We start from the raw sequence: 13,629 nt of genomic DNA, 5'->3' as shown, positions 1-13,629 counted from the left end.
ATGGGAAAGAAACAAAAACCCTAGAGGTCAAAATGACTTGAGCTGGATTACACCACAGTGATGAATGGTTCATTGTTCTACTCACTAGACCCAGAGACCAGTTATTTCAAGATGCCAGGATGACCTGAGCAAGACTGTGGATACAAGTGCAGAGTGATTTGACTGAGCAGTGCTGCAGCGCTGCTGGGGAATGCAGCAGAGAGATGCTAACCTGGCTTTGCCAGCTGAGGAGCAGGCCGTGTTGCAAGGGGTTATGGACTCCAGAAGGGGAGCTCCCAGAGCCAGGTTGAGCTGGTATCTCTGTATGCCGCTCTGTGGAGATTCTGCTGGCTCAGATCAGAATCTGCTTGAGGATCACTGCACAGAACTTGTTGGGCACTTGAAGAAGTGACCATTTTTCCTGTCAGCTTTCAAAGGAAAATGCAAATTACTGTCTTTTCAGATCTGTTTTTCCTTTTACAGTGGGGCTTCTTTGCTGCAGATCGACAGTCTCACTAGCAAAGTGTATGCTGCCATAAGGCAGCTGTGCTGAAAGACATGTTGTGCTCCTACACAGACCTTGGGAATTCACCACTTTTCAGAAGTTCATTGCCACCTGCTCCAGAGGAGTGAAACTGCCAGGAGACCACTCTGCAAAGGGACCTTTCTGCCTCAAGGCACTTCACAAAATACTTCCAAAGCAAAGAGATCATCTCAACCATAAAAAAGACATGAGTTTCCTTTGTGATGGTAAGAATTACGCCCTTGTCTGATATTACTTGGCTTAGTGAAAGAATATTCCCTTGTTTCACAGAAACTTTAAATGTCCAGTGCAACCATTAAGTGGATCAAAGCTTGAAAGGTATAATCTGTCCTGGTTGGTGCGGTGCTGTGAAACTATGTGTTGGCATTAACATTTTAGAAGTAAACTTCCTTCACATTTTTGACCTAAGTAAAATAGAATGTGTAGGCTCTTCATTTTGTTTTGAAAAATACAGCTTTGGAGTCAGAAGACAAATTTTGTCTTTATAAGGGAAAGCTTTTATTGAAAACACAGACTGTATTTGTTATGCAGCCTTGCAATTAGAATTGCATTTCTATGGCTAGGGCTAAAACACTTTTATTGTGTTCCATTTTCCTTACAAAAGAGCGATACATATAAGCCCTAAATGCAATGCAATACTTTTTAAATTACTTTTATTTATTTATTTATTATTTGATGGTGGGGTAATTAATGTGGGAAAATTAATTTTGAAGCCTAGGGCAGACCAGTAATTTGTATTTGTAACTGTATCTTTGCTTTTTAAAGCAAAAGGACTGGATCTATAAGTTAGCTGTACTTTCACTGTTTCAAATGATATTCCTATTTGTATAAAGATAAAAGGAGAAAACAAGTGCTTTAAAATTGGAAAAACAGAGCTATGATTATCCAAGCTGTTGATCTAGCAAAAGTTGGTGGGAAGTTGGTTTTTTATGCATGAAAAAAAAAATCAACAAACCATATCTGAGATAGTTAGTAATGGAATTATTAGTTAAAGATATTTTTTCAGTAGAAAGTAGGCAAGGAGAAAGGTGTTGACAGGGAAGCTGGCAGTCCCAGCTACCAGCCACCTTGGGGCCCAGCTTTGACCTCAGCTCACTGCTCACACCAGGCTACAGCCAACTTAGCCCCAACCCAGTTACGGGTATGCAAAAATCCCAGTTTGAATAGAGGACAGAGGCTTCACGATGCCACCTCTAACCCCTCAACAGCCTCCTTCTGTCTCAGAGCAAAACCATTACTTCTTCCTTCACTTTAAGAAAAGCACAAGCCACTCTGCCCATGGACACTCTGACCCATTTTTAAAACCAGACGGGTAGCTCCTGCTGATGCTAACACAAAACTGACCTCAGCAAATCATCTGACACAATCCCAGCCTCATTCCATGATTACCAGTGCTTAATGGCACACTCTCTCCAGGACTGACTGGTGCCCACTGACTACAACTCCTGCTCAGTGCTCACATTGGTTCTATTTCCTCTGCCAGAAGATTTGAGTTCACATTCCCAAGATTTTCATCTAGCAACAAGTGCAAGATAAATAAACTGTACTTAATTCAGCTTTCCACATTAGTATACAGATATGTGAATTCTTTTTTTTTTTTCCTAATTACAGTTGATTCATATGGGGGTGAGGCAGTATTGCTGTATATATTACTACAAAAAATAGCAGAAGGATAAAAATAATTACCTGCGTGTTATGGAAGAAAACAATTTGAACAATTATGCAAAGCTCATGAATTGCAACAGACTTCATTCTCATCCACCCTCAGAGGTGAAGAAATCCTGGCTTGCATACATTTCACAAACTTCAGTATCAAACAAGACCAACTGTGGAAATTACTTCTGTTTTCAGAACTTGTGTTTCATTTAGATAACTCAACATAAGGGCTGGTGCTGAGCTTTTTGTTTGCAAGTTTCCCCTTCTATGGGTGACTGAGGCTTGGGCAGGAGGACAGCAGCGCCTGGCACATACCTAGACAAGATGTAAGCAATGTGAACAAGAGAGACAGGCATGCAGCCCTCTCTGTCCCTCCTGAACCCTTCCTTTTGACATTTCTTACTTTACCTTTGTCACATAAAAGATTCATAACTACATAAGTGCCAACTCAGAGCTAACTCATTCATTGCTTAAGAATACTGTGCCACTCAGCCTACTTCCTGGGAATCCTCCAGGAAAGCCGGTGTCAAGTAATAACAAGTGCCAGGGATATTTTTGCAGTCCTGACAGAGCTGAGGGGAATCTCTCACCCAAGCATCACCTCTTCTCACCAATGCTTTATGCTTTTGCACGTGTCTCTTTCTGCGTGGGCTCCAATGGAAGGACTGCCTTCACTGTTTGGAGCTGTAGGGGTCATTGTTGGACACAAGGATTCTGCCTTCACCTTCCAGATATGCCTGTGCTGGGAGCCAACAGTGCTCCAGCCAAGGCAATAGCATGGGGTGGGGTGGCTGAGACCAGGTGTTGCACCTATGCTGCCAGAAACCAGGCATTGTCCCAGGGATGCCATGGAGAACATACTTTTAGACCCTGTTCTTAGTTCTCAATGTTTTGTTCACTATAAATAAAAAAACGCTTACACTACTATGGCATGAAATGCTTTTAAAGCCATTTGAGTGCCTGGAGGGGTTCCTTCTGTTTTTGCTGCTTTGTGTTCCCTTGGAGACTTCTGGCTGGCAACTTGCACAAAAACAAGTCTGTCTCTCAGTAAAGCATACCTTCCTGTAAAGGTCCTTCTTAGCATACTCAAAATAGCCAAATGTTCCTGATAACTACATAGACTAGCTGGATGAAGAAGCCAAAAGGACATATTTGATCCATGAAGAACTGCTATATTCAGCTGCTTGCAAATACCTTCCATTCTTAAGTCACTTGCAGAGCCAGGCCGAATTTCTGAAGCAAGACGGAATGGGGAGAGCAAAGAGTTTGCAGAAAGAATGTATTTGTTTCTATCCTGAAAACATACAATCTACTCAAACCTACCTGATTTTTGCTGCTGGTCCATAATGGCCCGGTCCCAGCACACCTGAGACCACTGAGACAAGTGGCTGTTATGCTAATATTTCCTAAGCCCATAGAGATTGTGGAGAAGAATTCTAGCTTCATAACTTTACATTTAGGGAATATCCATTTTATTCTATGCCCATTTTAGAGGTGAAATATGAATAGAGGAACATCTCCTGAAACCATTCCAGCAGCAACGTACAATGATGGAACGGCAACGTGAGCATTAAAAGGATAAAATAAAAATACGTGTAATATCATCTATAGAAGCAGCAGAGAGTCAAAGTTCCTTCCATACTTTCCACATAGTATGAGATGCTGGAATTGGAATGTTGTTTCTAAAAGAGGAAACTGAAGCAGGTTTATTGACAATTTCACAAGGTATGATAAGGTCTATGTACGAACACTAGTTTTTGAAATTCCTATCCTGCTTAGCTGCTCCACAGAGACTGGTATCCTCTTTAAAAATCCAGCAAGCTGTTATAATAAAAGACCCTTATTAAGGCTCTGGTGATGAAGGAGACTAAAAGCACAAGGTTTGAGAATAAAAGGAGTCACTTCTCTCTGGTGCTACCCTAGGGAAAGGCTGAAGTGATAGCAGAAGGAATGAGGAGATGCTTATTGTCAAAGTGCTGCATAACTGGGGAAAAAACGGTGCATGGCCATTGTTTCACTGCTATTTTTACCCAGCACTGCTTCCAAACATCCAGGAACTGGGTTTCCATTCTTCTGTCATCTCAGTCACTTGGCCAAACACATGATTTCTGGCACAAGGTCGGTAATGCTTTAACCTGTCTCCGACCATAAACTGATGAAGGCTTTCTGGGAGCTACAAAAGATGGTATCAAACCTCATCTTGAGCAGTTACTAGGTATATTTCTTGTCATATTGTTTTGTTTGTAACTCAAATAGGTAGAAGGATGGCTCCTTTTTGAAAGACTCCTTTTGGCTAAAGAGGAGTAGCACAAGTCACATAGCCTGAATTTAGATAACGCTGGAATAACTGGAGAGGCATGAAAAAATGCTAAGTTTGGGAATAAGATAGCAGTGGCTTTCAACCAAAAGAAAGGAGGTCGAAACTAAGTAAAATGAAGTTTTTAAAATGTCTGTTCCTGTAACTATAAAAGGAGCCAAATATTTTCAAGATACAGATTATATCAGAATGTAGTGTTAGAAAGTTAGAATTTAAATTGTTCTGTGATAAGAAAAAATAAGCTGTTCATATTATATGGGGAGAAAGTTACAATATCTTGTTGACCAGGAAAACCATAAATGCAGTAAATTTTTGGCTAATTCAATCTAGTTTGTATCACTGGAGAGCAAGTTTAGACATGGTCTCCAGGGGTTTGTATGACAGGGAAAGACTGCTAATTCAAGCATTCTGCATTTTCTTCGAGCTCTGAGTATGCAGATCTTCACAGACTGTGGAACTGCCATGTGTGTAGCTAAGCAGTCTGGTTTTCTCTTTGTTTTTTTTGTTCCTCATTTCCTGAACAAAACTGAACATGCCTGCACTCAGCGTCTACCTAGCATTATATTTAACAAAGTTTTCCTTTCTCCACCCTCATCCTAAGGAGTGGATAAATTTTGCCATTGAGCATCTTGTGTAAATCATGCTAGGCAATTACAAATAAGTACTTTATTTAGGCTCTTGAGTTCTTAATTAAATGATAAATATTTAAATTTGTTTATTCTCAATTATCTTTGCTTTTTCAGTTAACTATCCAACGCCTTAGTTGTCCGCACTACAACTTTGAAATGCACTACTACACTTTGAAAACTTCACTGTGACAATGACCGATTTAGTTAGTAGTTCCCAGTAGCTCCAGTGCTTGCCAGAGTTCACCAGAAATGTTGCCTAATTAAACTATAGAACAAACGCATGACATGGTAATGAAAGTGACTTTCTTCTCAGAAGAACAAGTGAAATCCATTTCTCGAAAGGCTTTGCTGCTTTCCTTGGGTTCACTGATACCTCTGCCCTGATTGAGAGCAACATCTTAACTCAAACCTCAGCAGAAAATCCCGACTGCTGCCAAACACCCCAAGGTAGGTGTTTGAAGTCAGCTTTGTTCTATCTAATTAACAAGTAGGGAGTACGAGACTAGCTCCATTCAGTACTGGGCAGCACTTTCCTCGTCAGAAAAGTATAGAACACAACTGGATTACAAGCGCAGAGCAGATGAATATATGGTTTTATATAGAGAGAAGATAGTGCTGTTTGTCGCTGTGACCTATTCGTTTCAGGGAATTACTTATTCAAAACAACTCAGAAGAATGAAGAGGGCTGCGGATCCAGAAGCATTTGTGAATATTGAAAGCTGCTTGGTAGGGTGATCTAGGGCTGCAAGGAATGCATGTCTCACAGCAGAGGGGTTTCTAGGTGTTACGAATAACAATGTAGATAAGCTGCCTTGATTTTACCTGTCCTCTCTAATCATTCTATATTCTACTGCATTCTCTTATCTTCTCTTTCTGTCTACATGTGTAACAGCACATCTTATGTTTGATAGAAATCAAAGCAAATACCTTTCCCTAATAAATCTCCAGAGTTAATTTTCATTTAAATACCAGTTACCAGTTTGCTATCTGAAATAATGGCCATCTGGAACGTCAGCATTGTGTCAGCAAAGAAGACTCTAAATAACCAGTGGCTTATGTTCTCTCCTTTTTTTCAAGACATAGATCAGAAATGGCCAGCCTTTCAGAAGACCAGCTCTCACCAAGCAAGCTTGTTTAGATCTTTAGTCACTTGTTAAAATCTTGGGTTTTCTGTCCTACATGACAAATTACACTGAGTAATTATCCGAGTACAAGTTATAAAAAACAATCTTCTTTTGTTACAAAGCAAATTGACGAAGGTCAAAATAATATTTATTTCAGCTCTTACGACTGGCTGTGCTAGTGATTTTCCTTGTGACTACGTCAGTAGCTGATCATGTTTTTTCCATAACGTAGTCCACCTTTCAGTGGTACTCATTGCATATGTGCCATTCACTATAAGGCAGTTGTGAAGCTCTCTGTATTTCTCTGAAGGTAGACTAAACATACTGGTTTCACTTTGCATTGCGGTAGATCAGGAGCACACACCCAGGCAGCTCCTCATCTCAGCTATAGGAATCCTAAGATTCTGCTCTGACCTTACTGTGATTCTTAAATACACCAGAATGCAAGGGCTTGGGATTGCGTGGCAGTAGTATAATGCAGGGTTTTAGAATGGATTTGAACTGAATAGTCGAATGCTGGATATCACACAAAGAACAAAGGAAATTTTTTGCAGTTTTAGAGTTACTGTATCCAATCTGATACTACTTTATTCAGATGCTTAATATATGTGGACTAAATCTCCAGTCGCACTTACTCTCTAACATTTCTTCACTGCAAATATCCTATGCATATAACGTATGAAATGGACTTCTGGAAGCAAATGCATCTGTACCTTCTCTTCTAGAATGAGGTCATTACTTACAAAGGGTACCCCAGCGAGGAGTATGAAGTGATGACAGAAAATGGTTATATCATTACCATTAACAGAATCCCTTACGGTATACAGAAAGAGAGAAACCCAGGTACAGCTCTTTCATATAAGACAAAATTAACCTAGATAGGGCACATTCCAGAAAGAAATACCTTCTATTTGGGAAACATCCACCAAAGCTTGTATAATTGAGTGAAATTTAGCTGAGAATTCTGGCTGCCCTGAAAAACCTCGAATGAATAGGATTTATGTTGAGCACACCTATTTATAATAAAAAACACTATAATATGAAGCATATATACTCATAATAAGAGTTGATGAGTAAAAGTTAAAAAAAATAGGGTAAAGGCTGTAATCTGCCCAATCAGCCTGTTTTGAGAAAGCTTCTAATTTGGCTTGGTTTTGCTTACACCTGGTTAATATCAGTGACTGATTTATATTTTGGGTTAAGGAAACCTCTGCAAACAATCCCACACCTTCATTCTTTATATCGATGTTGAGCATCTCAAGATAACATGGCTGAGCTATACAAACAATGACCAGAGGCTGCCAAGCTAGTTTTCACTGTTGTTGGCCAGATCTTTCAATAAATCTGTACAGAACCTTCGAAGAAGTTCTCTCTTTACAGAAAGTGATGTTTTGTTCTTATGATTAGTTGTTTCCCTTTAAGTTGGTGCTGGAACAAATCTGTACTGAATACAGGACAGTATTGCCTACGAACTACAAGAAAATGAAGGCATTTTCTAAATTGTGGTTTTGTTTCTGATTTGCTTTTCAGCTTTGAAACCTGCTGTGTTTCTCTAGCAGGGATTATTTGAAGATGCTAGTAACTGGAACACAAACCCACACAGCTTCATACGAGCTGATGCTGGTTTTGAAGTTTGGATGGGAAATAACAGAAGGAATTGCTAGTCCATAAAACATCAAAATTATTCCATTAATCAAGATGAATTCTGGGCTTTCAGGTAGATGACACCATTGAAGGGCATCTCCATTGCCTATCCTTACACATTTATTTAACCTGGCTAAATCTGCTACCTTTTAAAAAGCATTCTTTACATTAACTTTTGCTGAGGTGCTCCTATACATGCATGTGAACTTTTATATTGATGGACACTACTTTAATTACTGCCAGAAAAGATTCTTCAGGCTAGTGGTATAATAGCAGAGCAGCTCAGAGGAACCTGCACAGATTATCTCCAAGCCATTCCTCAGTTCTGGAGGCAGTCTGCATGAGTCTGTATAATGCAGTAACACAAAAATCACAGAAGGAGAAGATAAAAATAATTTTTGCTCTTATTTTAATGAACTTTTAAAAATGGACATTTTCTTTAATGCCAAATTGTATAAAATGATTCCATGGAAGGAGTCTGTTACTGTATCACTTGTTCCCCTTGTGTAGACAGAATTCTGCCTGGGACTTCCTGAAGTTATAGTATGTCTGTTGATGTCAAGGGAGAAAATACCCCAGAAAATCTTGAGTAACATCTTCTATATTCAGTGCCAGAAAAGTACAGAATGTAAAATATCTGAATGATTCACTAAATAGTTCATGCTGTTTCTTTGCTGACAAGTCTGTAATAATAATGTGAATTCAATTCAAAGTCTGATTTTTAATTTATGCATGCCTTTCTTTCAATCTCCTGCCTGAAGTTTTGATGAGATGGCAAAATGCGATCCTCCAGCAGCAATGTATTTAATTGTGGAGAAAACAGGACATGAAAAGTGGTACCTTAATGGCTATTCAAAAAGTACTACCATTGGTAAGTTACACAAGAAAACCAATGTTTAACAAAAACATTGGTTACACGAGTAAGATGTGATTTGAGACACTGAGATACTTACTGTATCTGGGGTTTTAATTAACTCTTTGCAGGTTTGAAAAACACAGGATAAGCTGTTTTCAGCAAGTAGGCATTTTTAATTTATTATATAGACAATAATTCATAATAAGCCAAATGCACTGCCTCTCTCTCACCACTTAGAATTATACTGGAAATTCTTGTGGTCAGAGCAAATAATTTCTTTCCAAGATGCACGGGCGTGCCAAATAACAGCTGTTCAATTGAGCAAAATAAACAAAATAGGAAGATGATAGTACAGAAAGAGAAGCTGGATGGTTTGGACAGCACACACACATAAAGAAAGAAAATATAAAACTGGATTGACCAGAAGACTAACAACAGCTCCTCTCAATAGCATATGATATGCATGAATGTACATCACAAGCATGCATTTATGTTTAAATGAGTTTGAAACAAACCTGCAAAGGCAAAATACAGAAAGAAATTTCTCTCTGAAGAGATAACTAACACTACAAGCTGGTAACACAGGGACAAGAGGGATTTCACACAAATCTAAGCTGAACCATAGTCTCCGAACAACTAACAACGTTGCTTGTAGGTTTGAAATCGCAGACCAGCATCTACAAACACTGAAAACAGTCTAATGTACAAATAATGACTTTCTTATCTCCTCTTCTTTTGTTTTTTATTCAGCTTTCATTGGATTTTTAACAAAGCCAGAGCTGGCTCAAAAAATCAGAGTCTATTTTTCATTGGCACCTGTCACTGCTATTAAGTATGCTAGAAGCCCTCACCTAGGGCACCATCTCCTGGTTCATACTATGACTATTGGTTTCACTGGAGATCATAGGTATGCTGGCAAACCATGGAAGAAGAAATAAACCTGCCTGCTTCATGTTTTCAGGAGCTCTTTGCAACAGAGAAAGGAACACACCTCTTCACCCTTGTCCTCCTCCTCCAAGATTTGGACCATCAGGGTTGTGCTCAGAGGCACAGGATACCCGGGGGGGGCGGCGGTAAGAGAGAGTTGGCAAACACTGGGAGTCAAGACACACTTGGGCACCTCATGCTATGTCCAGCTGCCCACCTGGGCATCAAAGTTCTGCTCCAGCATTTTCACCTTAGAGCTTATTCTTTGAGGAAGGATCACACAGCAACTTGTTAAGAAAGCCCTGCAGGACTAGGGTGTGGTTTTATTTCAGATACTTGTACATTCCTCAGGCAGTTGCAGTTCCTTTTGCTGTTCTGTCTGATAGCAAAATAAATTGTTTTTTTCCAATGTGGAGTGAATAACTGAGCAAGACATAGGCTGGTCTGTAAAATATTAAATTATAGTAGTAAAAGCCCTTGCTTTCAAAGCTCTCTTTGTCTGGATAGGAATAGAACTATAAGTACAAACCCCTTTATTTAGTAGACTCACTACTCATAATGTAGATAGAAGCTCCTTTTCTGTCTTTGGGCTCACAGTTTCAGGATTCATAGTCTGGTCTCAGTCACAGGAGCTGCTGCATGTACAACAGGTTTTCTGGCAGCACTACAGACTAGAGCAAAGCCAGAAGCAGTTGTGAGCACAGTGAGCATGTAAGAGCGTTAACACGCATTTCAACACAGCAAACACGTGGATATATTTGAGTGACATCTGCACAGGCATTTACTAAAAATCAAACAATATTTTGTCTGTGAATTTACATAAAATAGTAGATCAGATTAAGTTGTGTCTGTAGCCATGGCCTAGATCTGTAAAGAGAAAGGGTTACAAAGGCACAGTTTGGAGGGGAGCTCTGCAAACTGACTCAGGTTTAATTCAGCATCTAGTCACAGACTGGCAAGCACAAACATGCAGGACTAATACTCTTAAGACTTCACTGTCATTGCTGTTATTTAATGTTGAAGGTGTCCCTCACAGTAGTAACAACCCATGCTGTAGGGAAAGCCAAGGAACACGTTGGAAGGACTAGAAATGGTGACTTCTGCATTCAAAACAGAGAGGGAACAGAAAATATACAGAAGAGCCACTCACAGAGCTGAGGGATTGAAACATGACTGTCAGTAGAGGACACAGCAGCAGCAGTGAGGGGAACTTGCTGGAGGCAGTTATTAATAGCAATTTTACAAACTAGAACAAACTGCCTGAGAAAGCGTCCCTGAATCTTTTTGCAGGAGCAGCAAATTTATTGGTTCTGACAAAAACATTTGACTCCTTTTCACTGATTGAGATTCTTAACTGATTTACTGCTGGCTCTTTCATAGTTCCTAGAAGAACTTTGGTTGAGGCTTTAGACTCGAGTCAGTCTCTAGATTGAAGTTAGAGGCTCAGCAGGGAAAGAATGCATAAACTTCCTTCATAATAACTACATTCTCTTGTTCATCCTCTTAGGAGGCCCATTCAGGGAAGTTCCAAGCTTATGACTCTGTCACTTCAAAGAAGAATATGGAAAAATATGAACAGGTATATTTTGGTGAAACAGTATTACTGCCCTCGGACAACAGAGAAACACAGGGGAAGAGAGCAAGTCTATACTAAGAGGCACAGTTTCAGAATACAAGTAGATTGATTTAGCTACCACCCTCTTTATTACTATTTCCCGGTTTGGAATTCAGCAGAGAAAATGTGCAAGCACTAATGGCAATAATGGGAGAGAGAGAGAACACACAAAAACCTTTTCAATTAAATGATCAATAGGAATAAGAAGAACAAAGGGCAGGAAAGATACAAAATGAATTTTGAAAAAGAAGAGTACATCTAGTGAATCAGACCAAAGAGGCATCTTGGTTCCTAGTGTGACTGACACTGCTGCCAGTGCATGGGAGATCAATGGAACAACATCAGCAAGAGGGCAACTAGAAAGCACTAACAGCTACTCCTAGGTTCTGGCAGGTAGAGACAAAAGACTGTCCTCAAGCGGTTCCCGAGGAACCTCTCCACCATCCAAGTCTCCAGTCCCATCCTTGATCCTTCTATACTTTAGGTCTCTACAACAGCCTATAATTAAGTTTTACATGTTTTAAGGATGGCTTGCATGAGACACAACTTCCTTTGGTTTGTCTTGAATTTGCTTGCCCTTGGAAAGTCATTTCATGCCTTCTAGGTTTTGTGTTATGAGAGTAATAGAATAATTACTTCCTGTGCTCTTTCTTCATACTATTCATGATTGTAGAAGCCTGTCTCCTGTCCCTGCTCTGGTATCTTTTTTCCAAATTCAGGAATCCTAAGCTAATTCCTCTTTCCTCCTACAGAAATCACTTCATGTTCCTTTTCAGCTTTGTCACACACTATGTTTTCTAAGTAGACCATTTATGGGCCTGACCAGTACTCCAAAAGGACCAAGATGGGGGGTGGGTGTATCCAGAGACTTCCTGACATCTTCTGTCCTGTTCCAGGCTTCTGTCATACAAATTCCTAGCTGAGAGGGCAAAGACCCAACAGTAACTCTTTTGTCAGCTCAGGAGACATTTTTCCTTTGGCAGTACTATCAGCTGGGCCATCCCTTGACAGCACAGAAAATGCAAACAAGGGCACTTCCTTCCTGTTTGTTTTAGGCACCTCTGCTTTGAACAGTGACAAAAGAAAGCTCCAAGTGCATATATAAAGTTTGCTGTGCTTTTCTGGTCATTTATTCCTTCATGTTTTCCAGGCTACCCCTCCTCTCTACATTGTAGAAGAGATGGCTGTACCAAGTGCAGTATGAATAGGGGGACAAGACTTGCTGGCAAATCCCAAGGATGTGGCCATGTTACAAATTATGAGACTCATCTGTCACAAGAGGATTCCTGAATAGGCACACCTGGATGTCATCTAGGGACTGGATGCATCTTTGCACATGTACAATTAAATTATTGATCTGATGCAGAAGTATCCTTAACCCACAACCAGTCGCCATACTGACTCTTTCATAAACACTTACTCTCACCGGGTACAAACAAAACCTTCTTTTGCATCAAGAGGTTTCTGCTGGAGTCAGAAAAAGGGTTCCTCCTGACCCTATTTTTACACCACATGTCACTGCAATGCATTTTGCATCTTGATACACTTCAATTTTCTGCAAACTTGTGGGTCAGGAATTACTTTTCAATTGATACAGCCTAGATTCTGCAATAACTGTACTTTGCTGACAGAAGACAGGAGTTTCTTGTAACCTGCTCTCTGGTTTAGACCCTAACAGTAATGAGAGCACTAACTTTCTCTGGATATGGTCAGTGATCTCCAGAAGTTTTCCATTCTTCATATTATTTCTCAGTTTGCTGGGCTAGTATTTCTTGAAAGGCATAGTGTGGGCTAAGACTAATTCTAGAAATTATGGTATTGATTATTTTTATTATTAGATGAGACAATGACCAGAAAGTAAAAACTGGGTTCACACAAAAAAAACCTCACTCCAGAAAAAAAAAAAGATGATTTGTCTTCATTTGAAACAGAGCTGCTCACCTTCTTTCATGAGGAAGAACAAGGGATGTAGAGAGAGTAGACCCAGAAGAAAACAGTGCCAGTCTTGTGGTTCAAGCACGTACCTGGAAGATGGGAAATTTGGGTTCAAGGGCCCCCTGTGAGATAGAGAAATCTTAGCAGACTCAATCTCTGCTGACAACACTTTCAGGATCTGTGTACATGAACTTCCCAGGGTGAGACAAAGGAGATGATTTAATCTTGGCAATGACAGTACTTCAACGGAACACCTTGGTTCAAAGTTAAAATCTGAACTCAGCAGGAACCTCACATCTCCTGCTAGTTCACATGGCAGCTACAGGCTACCACAGAGCTGAGTGGTTCTAACCTTTATCATGGCTCTAAGAAGCCTCTTTGAGGTTTAAACAATAAAATGAAA

General features: G+C 39.9%; 1 pseudogene; it reads left to right on the top strand.

Annotated features, from left to right (window-relative positions):
- Positions 1-4,165: 4,165 nt before the first annotated feature.
- On the top strand, positions 4,166-12,346 carry LOC104067958 (lipase member M-like; annotated as a pseudogene).
- Positions 12,347-13,629: the final 1,283 nt, after the last annotated feature.

Source organism: Cuculus canorus, chromosome 7, assembly GCF_017976375.1.
Source record: "Cuculus canorus isolate bCucCan1 chromosome 7, bCucCan1.pri, whole genome shotgun sequence".
Taxonomy (NCBI): Eukaryota; Metazoa; Chordata; class Aves; order Cuculiformes; family Cuculidae; genus Cuculus; species Cuculus canorus.
This window is presented reverse-complemented; position numbering and strand designations above follow the sequence as displayed.